Source organism: Schistocerca piceifrons, chromosome 1 (assembly GCF_021461385.2).
Source record: "Schistocerca piceifrons isolate TAMUIC-IGC-003096 chromosome 1, iqSchPice1.1, whole genome shotgun sequence".
Classification (NCBI taxonomy): domain Eukaryota; kingdom Metazoa; phylum Arthropoda; class Insecta; order Orthoptera; family Acrididae; genus Schistocerca; species Schistocerca piceifrons.
In genome coordinates, this window is record NC_060138.1 from 823,179,312 (window position 1) to 823,192,919 (window position 13,608).

Below are 13,608 nucleotides of genomic sequence, written 5' to 3' on the forward strand. Positions count from 1 at the left end.
CCAGAAGATTCAGCGAGCTAAAGAGATGGTTTTATAAACTGGGCGAGATACCGTCGATATGGTGGTGCTTTCTTTAGCCATCAGCCATGGTTCTACCTATCAGATCGCTCACTATAAACTCTGCTTCCAAGAAGCTTACTGAAGAAAAGGACAAATCTGATATCTGCCAACGCTTACTTGACAGTTTAACAGGGAAGACGATTCATTTTTGACCAGGGCAGCCGGCCGGGTTGGCCGTGCGGTTCTAGGCGCTTCAGTCTGGAACCGCGCGACCGCTACGGTCGCAGGTTCGAATCCTGCCTCGGGCGTGGATGTGTGTGATGCCCTTAGGTTAGTTAGGTTTAAGTAGTTCTAAGTTCTAGGGGACTGGTGACCTCACAAGTTGTCCCATAGTGCTCAGAGCCATTTGAGCCATTTGACCAGGGCAGTCAGCGGTGATGAAACGCGGTTTTACGACTAACAGCCACAATCAAAACGTCAGAGTATGGAATGATTACACCCCGGATCACCAATGAAAAAAAAATTAGGACTCAGCCATTTCATTGGCCTTTCTCTCGGACGCCAATGTGCTTGCACTGGCGGAGTACATGACAAACAGAACATTCTTTAACAGGGAGTTTACAGGGAACTGAAAACAAACTGAAGCCAGTAAATTCTCAGCAAGCGACGAGGCCTGTTGTCAAACTGTTCCTTGAAACCATCTAGAAAGAGGGTTATGAATAGCTGGAATGCCCTTCGTACAGCCTGGATTTTGCTCCCCGCGATTTTCCATCTGTTTAGGCCTCATAGGGATGCTCTGCGAGGTGGTTGATTTATTCAGATCTGGAGAAGCAGAAAGTGATGCGAAAGTGGCTTCGCGACCAACCGAAAACCTTCCTGGCAAGAATATACAATCTTGTGGACCGCTGGACCAAGTATATTGAAAACGAAGGACAATACGTAGAAAAAATAATGTAGGTTTTGGAGCACCATGTTTTTGTAAATCCATTGTATAACGACAAGTGTAGATAATATTTATGACTGTCCCTCGTAGTTTAAGCTAAGTAGAACCATATCTCCTCCGTTGCGAGCCATCTCTAATAAAAATAATTCTACAACGACTGGGATGCTACCCACGTACCTTCGGGTCGGACACGAAATAACTAACGTACGATAGGTACTATGACAATACAGGCGAGTAATGTTGCACACGGTTCAACATAAAATGAACGAAACAGACCACACATTCTTTTATGAACATTTCCGAAGTCTTGATCCCCACATAAACTACAAACCGTTACACAGCGCCATAGCTGGTCGGTATCTTGCGTAACATTCCAATTATAGGGGGCAGTAGGAATGTGGCGGTCTCCATTCCCAGCTCATTTATCGCCCGCAGCGTTTTTCCTGGGGGAGCCGCGTACGCCTTGCTCATTTCCATGCGCAGTGAAAAATTTGACAGCAGTGCTCCTGCCGCTTTGTCAGCTGCGGGGGTCGGCACTCCGACACACGTGGCAGGAATATGAGCTGTTCACAGGAGGGAACACCCAAGCGGCCGAGCTGTCAAAATAGGCAGAGTGAGAAAGAGGAGGCCAATTTACGACGTGCAAGTTCCACGGCAGAGCTCCTTAACAACATACCATCATCTAAGAATATAGTGCGTCATCTCCACGACGAAGGGGTCAAGTTTTGTGACAGCCTCCCATTTACCGTAGTGAATAACGAGGCCCATTTAGACAGGGGGAGAAAAAAGAGTGGGTGTGGGGGAATGAATCTCATCTTCAGTGCTAGGAACTACATTTGTAAGATAGTGTGCGGATTTTCGAGTACTTGTCTTTGAAGAATTCATACAGTTCCATTTCACCGCCTCACCCCCCACACACGACCTGACGTAAGCAAAAGGTGCAGAAATGGAGCCAACGTTTCCATTTTCCTCTTGGTCTTACACTCTGAACATGTACTGGAACCGTCATCAGTATGGTGCTACTTTCCTCTGAATGTTATCCATCGGAAAAAAACATCTTGTCCATCTAAATCTTATGATCCACGTTTCTTCATTGACGACAACGCAATTCCGAGTTCGTGGTTCACCCAGCCAATAATAATTGTTGGTTGCCTCTATCAGCAATTAATAGAATAACTGCTGTCTCAGCTGTAATCTGTTTCATATGTCAATATATTCCTCCCCGTTCAAGCACACTTTAGTAACGACAGCTAATTAATTTACAATGTGACCGATTTCAGAATATTACAACTCTACCCCGTACGTGACCCGTTGTGACAGGAGTTTTCAAACCAAAATCTGCATCAGCGAAATCAGTGGCAGTGGTGATCCGTTTCACATCGATGAAGACACGCACTGCCACACTAAGTGGCGCCTGAGAATGGAATTATTCTATTCAGAAAGTGGTCATCGTGTAAATTAACTGTCGTGAGTGAAGTACAGTTGAAAGGATAGAATCATCTTGATATGACGAAATAATTGTCACAGAGCAAGTAGATTATATATCCGTTTCGTAGCTTAGTATCTCTAAGTAACTAAAGATTTATAGCAGCAGCAGCAGCAGCAGCAAAAGAACAACAACTCGGGGGACGAGAGAAACACATTCCAATACATCGCTGCTGAAGCCTTTCTCGGTTTTGGCATGTATTGCAACAGCTGTGTTCTCTTTGACTCCGACTTTCGAGCTTCCGCTGCTGTATCAACGAGTATGTTGTATAGAGCTTCTCGTTACAACAGCTAATCAGTGGATGTGTTGGTTGTTAAAAGCAAAGAATGAAATTTTGCCTGCGTCTATCCAGAACTCTGGTCAGAATATGACATTCACTGATATTCGGTTTAAGTGAGCCACAAATCTCGTTACAACATGTGAGTGACGCTTTAACGATCCATTAACGCTGAATCCCAAATCTTTCAGAACTTACAATCAGAATTTTTTGTAATCATTGCATCTTCCATAAATAGCACACACAGAACTGCGTACACATGTCTGATTTTTCATACTTTCTTTGCAAATGCGACCAAAACAGTAAGGCAAAATTTTTACTAACAGTTTCATTACAAAACAAAACAAAACATTGTCAAATACACTAAAAAATCTGCTTAATATTTCATGGCCTGTTTTAAGATGACCAAGTGCATACCCAGGTAATTTAATTCGATATCAGTCAGGGGTCATAGCCATACCTCAATGACCATAGCCCCGAAACTTATAATGCAATAAATAAGACATCTTGAAAAGACCGCAAATCATGATAACTACGATTTTTAAAAATCCCAAACACGCAATGTGTTGGTAATTAACCTCCGCATTCAATGTTTTGACATTATCGGGATCTGACGCCTTGCTATGGTCATCGAGAGCATAATTAAATTATGAAAATCTACTTCGCCGATAGTCTGGTTGTTAATAACGTCTTTGCGCACCAGACTGATTTCAACAAGATAAATGCATGATTATATAAATATTCGTCCCATATCTATTCTTTTCGAGCTGCTGTGTTGACGCATATACACAATTTTATGAATCGATTCATGATACTGCCGGCACTGAACAGTAGTGAAGTCGGGACAATATGTTCTCACTTCCCTCACGAGGTCCCATTTAGTGGTATCTCCTGACGGAAGAACAAAATTTAGTTCATAAGGAAATCGACAATAAAGAAATTGATACTAGCAACAACATGTAGAAACTGCAAATTATCTCCAGATATTCATCAGTGCAAATTCCATTTCCTACATTTCCTCAAATTTTGAGGGGGACAGAAAGTAGTGGTGTGAAAGTGATTACCACCAACGTCTCAATACAAAAGGTATGGTCCTGCGGCCGAGGTAGAGCGTCGCAGTGCGAGGTCTGACTCACGCTACGACGTGGAGGAATTTTTGGCAATTAACTTTTTCTGCAGCTGACGCCGAAGAAGGAGGCTGTCCCAGTCTAGTTTTCGTGCGGGATCTGATCCGAGGCGGATCGAATCCATTATGGAAGAATAGCGTGAAATTGTCAGAGCAGAGGCGAGCACACGCGTGCTGTGTGTGGAGGGGAGGGCTTTTTTGTTTACGTCAAAAACTAGCCACAAGCCCAAACTAGCTACCTGACACACGAGAAGTAGTTGCCTCGGTCGGTCGTTTCACGTGGTCACCACGTGGCTCGTATGGACACCTCGGCTCTCCCTTATTTTGCACTGTGTCGTGAAAAAGAAAATAGCTGTAGAAGATACTGCCATGCACGAAATTGTTTCATGGACGTTTCGGTACCGGACAACATACGACGAAGTGCTAGACGGCTGTGAAATCAGACATGATGTAGATAGGTTCGTAGTGTCTTTTTAGTTAAATCTCAATCACTAATTATAATTGTCTTGCATCAGAAACTACTCTCCCTCTTTTTTTATTTTTTTTACGTGAAGGTACAGCAATAGGAGGTACAGCGAAGTGAGTTCTTTTATAGTTTAGTGGCTGACGTTCAGATTTTCAGTTGCCTAGACTAAATGGCAAAACGCGAGGTAAAAAGGATGCTTCATATTCTTAGCCTAGGAGTCCAAATAGAGTGTAAACAAAGCTAGGAATAAATTAAACTCAATCCAGAAGGAGAAGAAATGGAAATTCAGTAACTTGCTAATTTTTGCTGTTCATATTTTGAGAATATTCTAAACAAACGGTTGTTAAGATAAAATTGTGTAACAAAGTTGCAGATGATTGCGCTGACAATATTTCCAACGCTAAAAATGACAAAGGGAAACTTGGGTTTGATCATGAGGTCATTAGGGACGGGCCACTCACTCGTATCGAACTAGAATGGAGCACTAAACCGGTGGTGGCTTTCTCGAGGGAACTGTTCAGGCATTCCTATTGAGTGATAGAGTGAAACCACAGAAAAACCTAAATCTGGAGAAGTCAGGAGGGGATCTGAACCCTGCTTCTGACGATGGGAGATTAGAGTCTTACCCACTGAGACAACTAGTTTAACAGCGCTATGAACTACAGCACTGCGTTGTATTATAGTAAGAAGAATAAAAACGTTTGATTAAGATGTGATTACATATACATCTTTTGTACCAACATAAAACCTATTTCGTAAGTTGCATCCTCACGCGACAAATATTTTATCTGACTACCAGTAGTTCTTCGTCATTTCTAAACAGAGGACCAGCTACGTGATGGAACTAGAGCCACGACTTAGAACATCAGAATGGCATATCAAACGGAGTACTTCCAAGGTGGAGTTAACTATGAAATAAAGACTGAATGCCTAATGAACGTTGAACATATTGCGACTGAGCGTGAAATTTCAGTAGTTTCAATGCAGCAGGAAAGACAGGGAATCTGAAAAACAGAAAATAAGAAGGCTCAATCTAGACATGAAGGGGGTCAGTGAAGTAGAATGGAATAAAGATAAAGATTTTTGATGTGACAAATTTAGAGTAATATTATCAGCAGCAGCAGCAGCAGCAGTAAAGTATGTGACGCGAGTAGCATTTGTTACGAATAGGATAGTAGGGCAGAGAGTGAGGTAATGCGAACAGTTCGGTCCTAGTGTTGCTTTCATAAGAATCGACAGCAAACTAACCCCAACAACAATACTTCAAGTATATATGACGAAGTCACAAACAAGTTAAAGAGGTGCAGAGATGGGAGATGAAAATCTAATATTTAAGGGGTTTTGGAGTGCCGTTGCAGGGGAAGGAGAAGAAGATTGGGTTATAGGAGAATACGAGCTTGGTAGTGGGAATGAGAGAGGAAAAAGACTGAGTTCTGCAATAAATTTCAGTTGGTAATAGCAAAGATACGGTTCAAAAATTCATAAGAGGAAGAGGAAGAGACATACTTGAAAATAACCTGGAGATAGTTTTGGATTACATCACGGTCAGATAGAGATTTCGAAATCAGGTACTGGACTGTAGGCCTACCCAGGAGCAGATATACGCTTGGATCGCAATATAGTAATGATGAAGTGTAGACTAATGTTTTAGAGAAACGATCGGAAGGATCACTGTGTAAAGATGAATTTCTGATTATACAGGTACTGTGATAATTATCATCACAGTAAGCAGTTCAGTTGATAAGGAATGACCATCTCTAGAAAGGGGAATCACAGAAACTGAACAAACATGTGTAGAAGGAAGGTAATTGCTAAGAATGCTTGGGTAACAAAATAGGAGTAAGCTGTAGGGGAAGACGGATAATGTACAACACTTACAAGAACCAAGATCGAACTACGAGGATAGAACATCAAGAACGAACTGCTCGTATTAAAAAGGGTATAGGCAGCCTTTTACCCTCACTGTTCAATCCGTACATCGTTCTCACTGTCCAATCTGTACACCGAAGAAGCAATGACGGAAATAAAAGAAAGATTCAAGAATGGGGCTGAATACATGGTGAAATGATACCATTGATAAGATTCACTAATGACATGCTATTTTGAGAGATTAGTGGAGAAGAATTACACGACCCGTTGAATGGTCTAATGAGTACATAATAACGATTTAGAGTTAACTGAGGAAAAATGAAAACAGAGAAGAGTACCAGAAATGAAATTAGCGACAAACTCAAAAAAAATGGCTCTGAGCACTATGGGACTTCACTGCTGTGGTCATCAGTCAAAAATCAAATGGTTCTGGGCACTATGGGACTTAACAGCGATGGTCATCAGTCCCCTAGAACTTAGAACTACTTAAACCTAACTAACCTAAGGACAGGACACAACACCCAGTCATCATGAGGCACAGAAGGTCTTCAGTCCCCTAGAACTTAGATCTACTTAAACCTAAGTAACCTAAGGACATCACACACATTCATGCCCGAGGCAGGATTCGAACCTGCGACCGTAGGGGTCACGCGGTTCCAGACTGTAGCGCCTAGAACCGCATGGCCACTCCGGCCGGCGACAAACTCAACATCAAGATTGGCGAGCAAGACGAAATTGTGGAATTCTGCTACCTTGGAAACACATGGCGGATAACGCGTTTTGACAATATAGTACATATACATTCTTCCCTTCTTTATCCATCCTATTTAAGAAGTATTGCAAGATTCCCTATTGTCTTCCTCTCCAACAACAACATGTCGTCAGCATAATTAGTAGTTTTAACTCTATCTTAACTATAAAATCATGTGTTACTTCTGAATCACTGTAGACTTCTTTCTTCACATCATTTAAACGAGGCCGCCAATAGACAGCAGCCTCAGCGTGCGTCTTCTGGTGTGGGCTCTGTCTTCCTTTACTGCAGATGTCTCTTCACTGGAGACGTGTACGAGTTGCTTTGTTCGAGCTGTTAATGGAGATCTGGACTGCTGTGTTGCGAAACGAGGCCATCTGTCCACCATTATACGATATCGTGGGAAGAGCCTCGTGGAGTCGAAGGCGACACAGGAAACGCAAGAGAAGCGACCATCATAAAGGAAACAAAAGCAAGTGGACACAGCAGCGCGAAAGAGAGGAGCAGAGGGCGTTGCGTGCGAAACAGACATCAGCCCATCTCGCGTGTCAACCGCAGGAGACAGCATTCACCTTCCCACTGTGAAGCGCCGACCGAGGACAACGGCGTGCTGAGAACTGATCTGATACGCTTTACGTGGCACCTCAATACAGACAAAAGTCCTCGCAGTATCCGACTGCGACACCGTTCACTCTGGGAAGAAATCAAGTCTAGGCCATCGAGGTGGTGGTTATTGCTGCTGCCAATGCGATTGCAAAATCGGTGGCGATCGTTTTATTTCTCTCAGACGCTTGAATCCGATGTCCATACCTGTTCGTAACATATGTTGCAGATCAAATACTTTATATCTATTTCTTGAAAGTTTGCGCGGGATGTGATATTGAGACCTTTTAACAGAATGTGGTACCTTTCATAATGTAACCATTCATTCATCGGCTAGATGTAGACTGGATTGGCTGCTGTTTCTTGGCTGTCTACATTAACCAAATAAACTATTTACGAGTAAATCCATCTTTCAGCCAATATGTCGTATTGTTTCAAGCTTCCTGTGGGACCTGCATTCGGATGCATATAGTATTAGAAAATAATGCACTATACGTGTCTAACGTCACCACTGAGTTATGCTTAGAAATAACTTCTGACCTCTTCTTGTCGCCGCGTACCCATGTATCTTTCATTAAGTGGGTTTCATTCACTCTTCATAATTAATTTTGTAGCGCGAGGTTTCGCTCGCTTTAGAGGACCGTGGGCAAAGACAGCTGTGGAAACCGTTGTTAAGGATGTTCAACGGTAAATTGTCTGCCGGTGGCCTAAATGACCTCTGTCGTGTCTCCTAGAGCCAGGTAATGAAGGTTCAAAAATGGCTCTGAGCACTATGGGACTTGACATCTGAGGTCATCAGTCCCCTAGAACTTAGAACTACGTAAACCTAACTAACATAAGGACAGTACACACATCCATGCCCGAGGCAGGATTCGAACCTGCGACCGTAGCGGTTCCGCGGTTCCAGACTGAAGCGCCTACAACTGCTCGGTCACACACGCCGGCAGGTAATGAAGGATACTGTCTAGTTTGAGGAGTTTTGGTGCTCGAGGCTCGTGAGGAAGGGGAATAACCGTAATTCGGGAGTGAATTTTACTGTGATTTAGTAAATGTTTACAACTTTCAACCGTAATTTTCAATGTGATAACGCGAAGGAAAAATCTGTATGCAAACAGCTATTGTTCTGATAGGTTACAAGTGACGTAAACAGAAGGAAAATGACGATGCTAACGACCGAGTTCTGTTTCTAATGACCTCGCCGTCGACACGAAGTTGAACTCCCATCTTCCGCTTTTCCGAGTCACATTCTGTCACCATGCCACTACACGTCTCAGCATTATATTATGCCACGTCACTTTACGCTGTAGGAAATACTGCAACCAGCCAGAAGGTATTTAGGAATGATTTTATTGTACCGTCAGTAGTTTCGGGCCTGAGCCCATCGTCAGAGACTAGCGTTGATTTCTTGGCAAGTCGTACATTTGTCTCTTCATGGAACGCTCTTCTCTACGTATTATAAGAGAGGGATCAGATTTTCTTTCTTGTATTTATTTGAGCTCTTGGATCATAGCGTGGATCGAAAATCAGACCTCTCTGTTATAACATATAAAGGAGAGCTTTTCATACAGACACGAATGTAAAACTTGTCAAGAAATCAAAGCTATCGTCTAACGATGAGCTCAGGCCAGAAACTAGTAACTATACAGTAAAGTCATTTCTAAAAAACTTATGACTCATTGCAATGTTTCCTACAGTGTAATTTACGAAAACAGTTGCGGTGTTCTCAAACGAAGATGAATACAATGTCACTTTAGTTACTTGTTTTATACTCAAATCCTAGTACGGACTATATTTTTTTTTTCCTAAAATTGATTAGTCTCTCCTTTTCCCGAACTTACTTCCATCCAGTACCTCTCCCTCACTCAGTTTTAAATTAATCTTTTCGACTGTACGGCTGTATCCGAACTTCGTTGAAGATTAACTGCTCTCGCTATCATGTACTACTTCATTCTTTGCTTGCTAACCTGTTGTGCCATTTGCTACACTTCAGTGTTACAGTTGTGATAACGCGTCGAAACTGTGACGACATCCAATCATTTTTGGACATCCTCCCGAGAAGCAAAATACCGCTCGTGTTGGGAGTGTTATACGCTGCACAAACGTCATGCTTTATAAGTCCAGCACACAAAAACGGCATAAAGGAGTGAGGGTGGAACAGGGATGACGAGTAAGAGTACAGGAGGAATCGATAAAAAAAAATCTCTGCGCAGGGGGAAAGAGCGAAATAAGTGAGGAAGACGAAAAATAAGTTAGTGGCAGCAGCGGTTAAGCGAGTAGCCGCAGTCAGACGGCAGCCCGAGCGCGTGAAGGCAGGTGGCGGGGTGGGGTGGGATGGGAGCGCCTCGTATGCTAATGTTGGCGCCGAGCTGGAATCCGGCCGCTTATTGTCTCCTGAGCGGAAGCCGCTAGCGCTAAGCGGCGGCCTCCTAACTCATACTCGCCTCTCGTCCGCTGGCGGGCGCTGCGAGCGGCGTAATTGGACGTAATTAACGTCGAAACAATGGCCGGCGGGCGTTGCCGCTTTCATAACCGAGATATAGCGGAGCGAATACTAAGTACTTATCCGTTTTGCGATATAACAACACGCGTCTCCGTTGCAAGTAATGAGGAAATTTGGAATGTAATCATTGTAGCTTACTCACCCTATCTGAATCATTACGTTTAATGAACAAAGTAAGAGCATATGGACTATCAGACAAATTGTGTGACTGGATTGAAGAGTTCCTAGATAACAGAACGCAGCATGTCATTCTCAATGGAGAGAAGTCTTCCGAAGTGACAGTGGTTTCAGGTGTGCCGCAGGGAAGTGTCGTAGGACCGTTGCTATTCACAATATACATAAATGACCTTGTGGATGACATCGGAGGTTCGCTGAGGCTTTTTTGCGAATGATGCCGTAGTATATCGAGAGGTTGTAACAAAGGAAAATTGTACTGAAATGCAGGAGGATCTGCAACGAATTGACGCATGGTGCAGGGAATGGCAATTCAATCTCAATGTAGACTAGTGTGAAGTACTGCGAATACATAGAAAGAAACATCCTTTATCATTTAGCAACAATATAGCAGGTCAGCAACTGGAAGCAGTTAATTCCATAAATTATCTGGGAGTAGGCATTAGGAGTGATCTAAAATGGAATGTCCATGTAACATTAATCGTCGGTAAAGCAGATGCCAGACTGAGATTCATTGGAAGAATCCTAAGGAAATGCAATCCGAAAACAAAGGAAGTAGGTTACAGTACACTTGTTCACCCACTGCTTGAATATTGCTCACCAGTGTGGGATCCGTACCAGATAGGGTTGATGGAAGAGAGAGAGAAGATCCAACGGACAGCAGCGCGCTTCGTTACAGGATCATTTAGTAATCACGAAAGCGTTACGGAGATGATAGATAAACTCCAGTGGAAGACTCTGCAGGAGAGACGCTCAGTAGCTCGGTACGGGTTTTTGTTAAAGTTTCGAGAACATACCTTCACCGAGGAGCCAAGCAGTATATTGCTCCCTCCTACGTATATCTCGCGAAGAGACCGTGAGGATAAAATCAGAGAGATTAGAGCCCACACGGAGGCATACCGACAATCTTTCTTTCCACGAACAATACGAGACTGGAATAGAAGGGAGAACCGATAGAGGTACTCAAAGTACCCTCCGCTACACGCCGTCAGGTGGCTTGCAGAGTACGGATGTAGATGTAGATTACATCGCGTTTCTTAACAAGCTTAATTTCGGAAGATCCACAGAAACGCGTGCTAAAAACTACAGCTGGTAACAGCCGCATGCTTCACAAAAGTTAAAATCTGCCACTTCAAATTTGTTTTTTACATAAGAACCGACTTTTCTTGCAGCACTGTATTTTATTTCTCCCAGGCGTGTTTCGCCTTTTTCACTTTAACGCATCATCAGTGACATCTAGAATCATACAGTTTTATGATACGTGTTATTTGTAGATTATCAAACAGTTCACGTCTCGTTTTTTATGAAAATAAACGACTAGTAATAGTTCTTCACGCTTTTCCTTGGCGCTGCGTTTCCTCTCATCTGGTCACAAGAGGTCGCACTACAGTTCTTTTTACGAAACATAGTATGTTTTCATGTTAGGAATCTTGTTCTCGTTTTTCATCTTTTTGCCCTTATTGTTGCGATACACTATCAGTCTTCTATCGCCAATTACAGATATTTCATCGAAAGCTGTGATTTAAAGACTTTACTGCGAGTTCACTACGTGTCTCATGCTCTTTGGTTTGTTTATGTACCTGTTGTCAACCTAATGAATTATATGTTGAGACTTAACGTCTACACATGTTTGTGCTTGCTGCGGAGGTTCACCATGCAAACAAACGTGCTGGTTCAAAATGGCTCTGAGCACTATGGGACTTAACATCTATGGTTATCAGTCCCCTAGAACTTAGAACTACTTAAACCTAACTAACCTAAGGACAGCACACAACACCCAGCCATCACGAGGCAGAGAAAATCCGTGACCCCGCCGGGAATCGAACCCGGGAACCCGGGCGTGGGAAGCGAGAACGCTACCGCACGACCACGAGATGCGGGCAAAACGTGCTGGTATTTCGTACAAAACCGCTGTCAGCCACATCATGTTTATGACATTTGAGTAATGAGCAAGATTCAGCCAATGGCAGGTTCGATTCTACAATAAACTGCAGTTTCTGTACGCTAGAGATTTCTTGTAACACTTTACTAGAGTACTGGACAACAGTGTGGGTTGGAAATTTGTGGTAAGGACTATGGGACCAAACAGCTGAGGTCATCGCATTAAGGACAAGACACACACAGGACTGGAACCTCCGGCGGAAAGGGGCGTAGGGGGGGGGGGGGGGGGGCGGGGGGGGGCGTGGGGAGCCGCACGAACCGTTACAAGACGTCCAAGACCGCACGGCTGCCCAGCGCGGCTGTGTGGGAGTTGGATATCAGATGAACTGACTTGGGCAATTAAAAACTAACGCACAATGGTATCGCAATAGTCATAGAGACATGAACGAATGTTAACAGGACATTGACTGGGAAACAATCTGAAATATATCTTCCGCAAATTATAAATGTCGAAGAACTGCGTCAGATGAAGACTGTGTTTGCTGCATAAAGTGTATTGAGTGTGAAGATAGCTCTCTGAAAATATTGAATTTCAAAACTTGAAGGAACATGGTAGATTGAATAATTAACAAGATAGACTAGTATATATAGCACATTATATCTTACAATGCTGTTCAGTTTTGCTTTCTTCCTTTACTTTTTATTTTATTAGACATAAACGACGAGAAGTGCATTACACGATCTGGAGGAGGTAGGACACTTTATGCAGCATTACTCATTGGTCCACTACAGGCAGATCTTTCGACCTGGAAGATAAAATAAGACAATTAACATGTTTCACGGAGGAATTTTCCCATGCTCCGTCCAGTAACGACACGGATTACACTATATTATACAGCACAATGAAAAGTGCCATCCGCGATACACTTTGCAGCAGTTTTCGGATTATAGATCTTAACGTGGACAGTGTATAGCGTCCTTGAAAAGTTTGGAGTAAAGTGTACTTCTAATTATTTTTTGCGATAATGTTAATCTGAATTACAATATGAACTTCTATACCAAAATTTTTATTTTCCTGAGTGGAGTTGTACGTGATCTTGGCATCATTCTGCAGGATAGTCGAGAAAGTCAAATAAAATAAAGGTCAGCAAACTGTGTAGGTTTTGTTATAGCCATATCCGCTCTTACCTCCTGAATGTCGTTTATATATGTATTTCATTACTTTCCCCTGAAAACGATATTTCACTTTCAACGGAGAGCACATCTTATCGACTTCTGTATTGTGTGTTAGGCATCATAGACAAAGGTTTTCACGATTTTGTTTAGAACTGATGGGGTACAATACGACGCGAAATACAATCAAATGAAGACCTAGTAGTAACGAACCTTTATTTTTTTTTGAAATGTTGAAGTGTGAGGTGTATTATCTTCTAGCTCCTCGTAGGTTATCAGTTGTCTAATGGAACGATTACAACATTCACCTCCTTGCCGCATTTTATTAATGGTACAGTTCCCACTCTCAATCGAAGTTC

The 13,608-nt window shown here is 42.8% G+C and overlaps 1 protein-coding gene across 1 annotated transcript in view; it reads right to left on the reverse strand.

The window, feature by feature from the left end:
• Positions 1–13,608, reverse strand: part of LOC124714428 (fringe glycosyltransferase) — a 636,964-nt gene that overhangs the window by 303,983 nt on the left and 319,373 nt on the right. The window lies entirely within an intron of this gene.